At 46.9% G+C, this 8,205-nt stretch overlaps 1 protein-coding gene across 1 annotated transcript in view; it reads left to right on the top strand.

The window, feature by feature from the left end:
* Positions 1 to 8,205, top strand: part of NDE1 (nudE neurodevelopment protein 1) — a 65,987-nt gene that overhangs the window by 18,661 nt on the left and 39,121 nt on the right. The window lies entirely within an intron of this gene.

Below are 8,205 nucleotides of genomic sequence, written 5' to 3'. Positions count from 1 at the left end.
GCCTGGACTCCGCGGGCGCCCGGGCGCTGGGCTCGAAACTCCCGATTCCCTAGAGCCTCCCTTCCCAACTTTGTGGCTTGCCACCCTGGCTCCTCTCCCTTGCCAACTTTGTTTCTCGTCCGGCCCCCTCCTCCCTCCAGGACTTCCTCGGTCGTTCTGCCCTCCTCGTACCCAAACCCCGCTGTCCAGCTCCGTCTTCTTTCTCCTCCCTTCCTCCCAAACTCCTTCCTAGACGCCCCTCGTTTCTTTTTTCGCCCTTTCTACCCCGCCACCCCCTTTCCTGCGGCCCCTTTTGCTCTTGTCGCTCCCAGTTTCCAGCGCTGTCCCCGCCTTCTTGCCCACGTCCCCACCCCGCAGCCCGCTTTCCAGTCCACCCCCTCCCCCGCGCCTCCCTCCCTTCGGGACGTGTTTGGGGCAGTCTCCTCCTCTCCGCTTTCCTCACATCTCTGCTGCAGGATGGTTCAGATTTCTCCTGACAGCACTTTGGGGAAGGGTTGGATAAAGGATGAAAACGCTTATTCTACAGCTCGAATGTTGGCTGGGCTTACCTGCCTCTCTGAGGTCATGGGAAACCCCGCCATCGCCTTGACACCGCTTTTGGGAAAGCGGCTTTATCTGCTCGGAGTCATCTCAAGTTCTCTGCCTCCTGAGGGCCCGAGCGCCCCTGATTTCTTTGTTCCGGGTTAGTACCAGGTTGTGCCTCTTTCTTTCTACTTTTAGCTCGAGGGCCCCTTTTAACTTCCTTTCTAAAGAAAAGGCCTTTGCTGCGCGTGCTGGGTCGAGACTTGTCATTTCTATGCTTGTTTTGCTTCTGCGTATTCTAGGATAGGATGGCATTTTACGACTTGGATAGGGTGCTTTGAAGAGTAATTGGATCCCAGCTACTCCCACAGTCTCTTGTTATCTGACCACCCCTACCTCTGTGCCTACATTGATATTTAACCAGTTTTGAAACTTAAGCCTTTCCTCTAATTGTACCTTTAGTGTAGGATTAGATTAAGGTGATCTGTGTCCTTGAAGTCTCAGGGGCTTCTGATTTGTATATTTTATCCCATTTTGGATAACAGTTTCATAACTTGGCCTATTCTATGAAGACGTTATTTTTGTTTTCAGAGTGTGTTATTTTGCCTGGGAATGTGTGAACCTAGGGAGATTACACTCCTTTTCTTCGCAATATAATCTACCAGGAGCGAGCGTGCCTGCCTGTAGAAAACTTTGTGCCTACAGGTGGTACTACACATGCGCTTAGTCAGGTGAATGTTGGTGCTTTTTGTGTCTGCCTCGCTCAGGAGTCCCTTGCGCTTAGTAGGTGCTTGAAAAGAGATAATGGAAGAGGGGAAAACCACAGTAGGAAAAATTATTTCCCCGGCCTCATGGTTCTGTAGAATAAAATTATTCTGGAACAATAGCTCTTTTATTTTTTATCCAAGCTGTTTTACAATTTCAAAAGCAACATATGCTTACTATTAAAAAAAAGTCTGCTGTAAAGAAGTGTGTCAGGTTCAAGTATTCATTTCAGTACTCCCATTCTGGTACATCCTAGACCCTTTCATTCTGTATGCAGAGAGAGGGAAATAAGCAAAAATGGCACTCTTTCTTAACATATCATGAATCCCTTCCATATTAATACATATAATTCTTCTTAGCCGCTGCATATTCAGTCCACTGTTGACATTTCCGTTTCTCCAGTTTTCCGCATTAGTGAATGATGGTGTACATCTTCGAGCATGTGTCTTTGCATGCCTGCGTATTTTTGCAGATAGATCATTGTAGACTGACAGCATAAAGACACAAGCCAGGCTTGCTGACTCTTGACTGATTTTGCTCCGATGATGTCACTTCTGCCAAATGCAGAGCCTGTGTCCTAGCTGTTGGAGCATGTGCTGACATTTGGCAACCTCTTTCTCTTCTCTCCCTTGCCCTCCAGCTCTCTCCAGTGTTTGGATTGGGGAGGATCTGGGTTTGGAGTGGAGAAGGGCGTTCATTCCTGATGGTGCATATGTGAATATTGTGTCTGACTAGCTGTGCTGGCTTTCTTTCTCAAATAAAAGCCAAAAGAGACTGCTTTGTTTTTTTCTAGAGTTTTGAAATCAGAGGTGTGTGTCTCAAGTGTATTTTCAGACTTTTTTGTTAATTATGCAAAACATACATACACACACAAAAGCATGTGGAAACAAATTTTAGGAGGCATAGATCTAAGTTGTGCAAAACAGATAATTTTTGTACCACTGAGTCCCAGTGTGTTATTCTTTGCATGCTGTAGCATATACAAGTGCATGCAGGATGCATTTTTAGGATACCAGGTACAAAGCTTTGTATACTGAGACCAGGTGTTAACATTGCCTATGACAGGGCCCTTTAAAAGACTGTGAACTGGCGGGACTCATTTGCTCAGCCTGTAATCCCAGCACTTTGGGAGGCCGAGGCGAGTGGATTGCCAGAGCCTGTGGGCTCAAGACCCACCCGGACAACTTGGTAAGACCTCGCATCTACAATAAATCAAAAAAATCAGCCAGGCATGGGAGCATGTGCCTGTAGTTCAGGCTACTTGGAAGGCTGAGGCAGAAGGATCGCTGGAGCCCAACAGGTCGAGGCTGTGGTGGCTGGGAGCGTGCCACGGCACTTCAGTCTGGGCAACAGAGTGAGACTCCAACTCAAAAAAAAAAAAAAGACTGTGGACCAAAAGAAACAAGTGAATCTGTCCTCCAAGCAGTTTGATTGCAACCCCTGGGAAGCCTTGGACTTGAATTCAAAGACCTCTTTCACTTGGGCCTGGTTCACCTCTGCACATTTGGAGATGACCAAGGCATACAATGTTTCTGCTTCAGCTTCTGGATTGCCTTACCTAGCCACTTCTTACAGCTGGACCACTTAAAAAAGAGAATGTTTGCAAAGAGTTTATTAACTGCCCAGCACACAGCAAATAGAAAGTGATGGTAAAATTCAGCACATAAGGGAACTTTTGCAAGTCATTTTGCCTGCTTTCTGTGGCAGAGAGCAGTGCCACAGAACTTTCTGACATTTCCAAATGGCAGAGGAAAAGTCATATTTTTAAGATTGCTGTTTCACAACAAAGTGAAGTACAGCTGTTCCTCCTTCCCTCTTTGCCTCTAGCATATTTTTTTTCTCTTCCTTAAGCATTGCTTTTAAGAGGTAAGGTGTTTTGGTTGAAATGCCGTTCCTGCATTTTTGACCTTTAGTTGGAGTAAAAGGTTGTACAGGCTGTGACATAAGTCCATGTCTCTGCTTAGTTTCTCTTCAGTCGCTGAAGTCCAAACCCAGATCCTTCTCATCAGTCTGCTTGCAATTAGAGCCTACCACAGTGGGCGCCTCCTAAAACATCTCAGATCCATTTCTTTCCCGAGGGTTAAGTTTTAAACCTCACTGGCCGAAGTAACAGCATTTTAAGAAGCCCCTTTCTAAAACTCATCTGTCAGAAGCAGCAGGATGAAGGTTGTGAAACTCCAATAATTGTATCAGATATTCCTTATCATGTAAGCCTGGAGGGGCTGGCAGTTTCCAACATAGTATCCTCTCTTTCAGCCCCTACCCATTAATATCACTCAGGTGATGGGAGAATTAGGTTTTTCTCTGATAAGCTTCTTAGCGATTTACAGATGTAAACCAGCTTTCAGGGGGTCTCTTTCCTCCCTTGGGCCCTTGGCTTTCTGTCTTTCCTTGACCTCACACCTCTCCAGCTAGTGATCAATTTCTGTCTTTTCCTGTTTTCATTCACTGAATGCCTTCTATGTGCCAAGCACTGTTCTAGGCATTGAGGATAAAAAGCAAAACAGGAGGTCCCTATACTCAGAAGCTGACATTCTAGCGGGAAGGAGAAACAAAACCAAAACTCATAAAGTGATGAAATAAAACAAAGCAGAAGTTAAAATGGTAGTGAAAGCTGGAAGCAGTATTATTAGGTGGGATATTCAAATAAAGTCCCCTTGGGGAGGACGTTTGAACTGAGATCTGAATGGCAAGAAGGAAAACTGCTAGGCAGAGATCTGAGGAACTAGCATTCCAGGCAAAAGAACAGCAAGTGCAAAGGCCCTGGGGTGGAATTAAGCTTGAATGTTCAGTGAGTTCGAGAAGGAAGGCAGTGTGACTGGGGGATAAGCCAGAGAGGGTTGAGACAGAGAGGGTTGGGAAATGTTTACAGAACTAAGCAGGGGACAGATGACATTGGCTTTTTGTACATGATCTTTTTCCAAACTGCAGGAAGAGTCTGTCTACATTTGTAGTTTCTAATGTCTCACCTTATTGTGCACCAACTCCCTTCCATGCCATGCCATTGAGACTGTCATCATAGGATCACCACTGTCTTAGCAGCCACATAGTGCTCGCTGATAGATGCATGGCCTCTGGACTCCTGACAACATAGAGTTGATTTGGTGACTGCGTATTAGATGAGATCTGGGTGCATTAGTTTCTGGCTTGAGCAGGGAGAACTAAGCCTAAGTTTACCCCTACTCTCTACTTTGCAAATTACTGCTGTTATCACTCTACTCCTACTTTCAGCAAGTAAGATCATTCACTCCATACATTAATTCACTTGTGCCAGAAATCCAACCCTGGTATAACCGAGACGGAGAATTGATTTTCTCTTATAATCTTAAATCAGGTGTGTCTGGATCCAGGTGTTCAAATAACATCATCAGGACCCAGGCTCTCCACCTCTTGATCCAGCTTTCCTCTGTTTTGGTTTCATTCTCAGCCAGGCTCCTCTCCTGTGATAGCAAGATGACCACTGGCAGTTATGAGCTTACCTCCTTCCCCCTTACCAACTCCAGTGGAAAGAAAGTTTCTTTTTTGATAGCTGTGCAAAGGCCTGGACCTGGTTGCTCATTGGCTCAGCTTGGACCTGAGCCAGTCATTGGCTCAGCTAGGGTTGGGTCCATCCCTACCATTGGCTCAGCCTGAGTTAGGCCCACCCCTGTGATTGGCACAGCATGGGTTAGGCCCACCCTGTCATTGGTTCAGCATGGGTTAAGTCCACCCCTGTCATTGGCTCAGCATGGGTTAGGCCCACCCTGTCACTGGCTCAGCATGGGTTAGGCCCACCCAGTAATTGGCTAAGCATTGTTTGGGTTTATCCTGTCATTGGTTTAGTGTGGGTTAGGTCTACCCTGTCATTGGTTCAGCATGGGTTAGGCCCACTCCGTCAATGGTTCAGTGTGGGTTAGGGCCACCCTGTCATTGGTTCAGCATGGGTTAGGCCCACTCCGTCATTGGTTCAGTGTGGGTTAGGACCACCCTGTCATTGGTTCAGAGTGAGTTGCATCCACCTGTTTCATTGGCTCGGTGTGAGTCAGGCCTACCCTTGTCATTGTTCAGCATGGGTTAGGCCCACCCTGTCAATGGCACAGTGTGGATTAGGCCCACTCTGTCATTGACACAGTGTGGGCTAGGCCCACCCTGTCATTGACTCAGTCATTGGTTCAGCATGGGTTAGGTTCATCACTGTCTTGGCTTGGCATGGATTAGACCCTCGTCATTGGTTCAGCATGTGTTAGGCCCATCCCTGAGACAGTCGCTGATGCTAGAAGCATGAGTAGTCGTATGCCTTCTCCCAGATGCAGAGAACGATGGCATATCCATGGGAACCACAAGAAATGAGAGTAGGGGTGGTTCCCCTGAGTGAATACTGTCACAGAAAGATGAAAGAATGAATGTGAGACTGGAAAAAGTCTCCACATCAACAGCTTTCTACTACATTCTGCTGCTCTGCCTTGATCAGGCTTTCAGAGACACTGTGTCCCAGAAAGGGGGGAGGTGTGGTGTGTTTCCTCTGAATTAAGGGAGAAAAGTCAGGTGAGTCCTGACGATGGGAATATGACCCCTAACAAATGTAGAATTATCAATGAGTTCTGCACTTGAACATAGGTATAATTGTGCATTTTTCACCAGGGACTCAGAAGTTGATGCTTGTGTCTATGTTGACACTAACATATTTAACCGAATGATTTGTTTGTTTGTTTTAACCAAAAATACAGCTTGTTGGTTATGTCTTTTTTTTTTTTTTTTTTTTTTTGGAGTCTCACTCTGTCACCCAGACTGGAGTGCAGTGTCTGCTCCCGGCCACCGCAGCCTTGCCTGCTGGGCTCCGGCAATCCTTCCGCCTCAGCCTTCCAAGTAGCCGGAATTATAGACATGCGCTACCATGCCTGGCTGATTTTTTTATTTATTGTAGAGATGAAGTCTCGCTGCCCAGGCAGGTCTGGAACCCACGGGCTCAGGCAATCCACTCACCTCAGCCTCCCAAAGGCGCGGGATTACAGTCTGAGCCACCGAGCCCGGCTGTTATGTCTTAAAAGGTGATGGATTTTGCTCATTCTTTTGTCTCGAAAGACATCTACCAAGCTCATGAGCTCCCTTGAGGGGAGGAAGGGACCTTGGAGACATCTTATTTGGGTTCCTAATAACATATTGACAAGCTCAGAGCTTTAAGTAAACTCAGAAAATAAATGATTACACCACAGGCTGCATCAGCAGGGAGTCTACAAACTATGGCCCAACTGTTGGTGGAAATGTGCTTCCTTAACTCTGCTGTGAATGACTCTGGTGCTGAGAGTCAAGGCCCTACCACCCACGTCCTCTTGCTACTGGCAGATTGGTCTCCTCCTGCTGTACACAGTTCTTCAAAATTCCATCCTCTTCCTCACCTCCCAGTCATGCCTGCACTTGGTTGTTTATTCCTCCTCCCTCCTCTGTTGAAACTTCTGCTCACACCACCAGTGACCGACATTTCGCTCTGCCTGGTGGATATTTTCCAGGCCTTATCTTCCTGGCTTCTCTGTGGCATCCTTGTGACTGTGGAATGTTCTTTTTTTTTTCAGCTTGCTCTTCCTGGTTCTCATCTCTCTCACTCTCCTCTGCCTCCTTTAGTTACAGTCTCTTTCTCCTCTTACCCTTTCCCAGAATTCTACGTATAGTCCCCAGGAGGTTCTCTAATGGCTACAGACACACGACTCTCCAATTCATATCACTGGCCCAGATGTCACCCCTGAGTTTCAGTGCCAGTGCTGTGCCTAGATGTAGCACAGATGTGGCAAACAAGTGTCCAAGACTGGGATCCTTCTGTGTTCCCAACCCATCCACCCAAGAGTTCTCTTTTGAGTCTTCTTTATCTCTGGGATGGGGATGGTAGTAGCACCCACGTAAGCTAGAGACCCAGGCATGTCCTCACCTCCTTTTCTCTTTCTTGTCCCCACATGTGATGAGTCATCAAGTCCTGTTTTTTTGTTTTGGGTTTTTTTTGAGTCAGAGACGCTCACTGCCACCACAGCCTGGGCCTGTTGGGCTCAGGTGGTCCTTCCACCTCAGCCTTCCAAGTAACTGCAACTACAGGTGTGTACCACCATCCCTGGCTAATTTTTTAATTTATTGTGGAGACAAGGTCTCTCCAAGTTGCCCAGGCTGATCTTAAACCCTGAGCACAAGCAGTCCTCTCGCCTCAGCCTCCCAAAGTGCTGGGATTATAGACATGTGCCACCGCACTCAGGTAATTTTGTCTTCTAAATATTGGCATCCATCTCTCCCTACTCCATCTTCATCCCCATGTCCTAAGTCAGGTCACCTTCCTTTCTCTCCTGGTTGGCTGCAGCAGCTCCCCATCCGGGCCATGTCCCTCCCTAGCCTATCCGTGGCCACCAGGGTGAACTGTGTAAGATGAAGAGCCTGTCATGTCATGCCACTCTCCTCAAAATCCTCCTGTGGCTCCCCACTGTCACTGAGTTTCTTGACATGTTGTAGTCAAAGTCCTCTGTGATTTCGCCCCTTGTGTGTCTGCCCGGTGTGCCCTCCTGTCCTTTCCCCTCCCCAGCTTTCAACCCAAGCCAACTAGACTTCCACCAGCTCCCCCATAAGCCTGGCTGTTTCTCCTCTTTCTCCTCTGTCCACCTACCAGTGCCTTCCTGTTCTTTGATATTCTTTCCGTACACTGCTCATTCACCATTTCTTCCAGGAAATCTTCCTTGACTCTTGGGCTGGTTTGGGATTTCCTAAATATCCTGGACACTGGCAGAAATGTTTATTATCTTGATTGTGGTGGTGATTTCTCAGGTACCATCATCACATACCAAAACACGCCAAAGTGTGTACTCAAATATATGCAGTTTATTGTACATATACTGTGCACATTTCTGTGACTTTACTCACCACATAGTTTTATAGTAATTTACATAAAATTTACATCTCTCTTCTACC

Source organism: Carlito syrichta, unplaced genomic scaffold, assembly GCF_000164805.1.
Source record: "Carlito syrichta isolate Samal-C Ts95f unplaced genomic scaffold, Tarsius_syrichta-2.0.1 Scaffold308086, whole genome shotgun sequence".
NCBI lineage: Eukaryota > Metazoa > Chordata > Mammalia > Primates > Tarsiidae > Carlito > Carlito syrichta.
The sequence above is the reverse complement of the archived record's forward strand: the minus strand, read 5'-3'. Positions and strand labels throughout refer to the sequence as shown.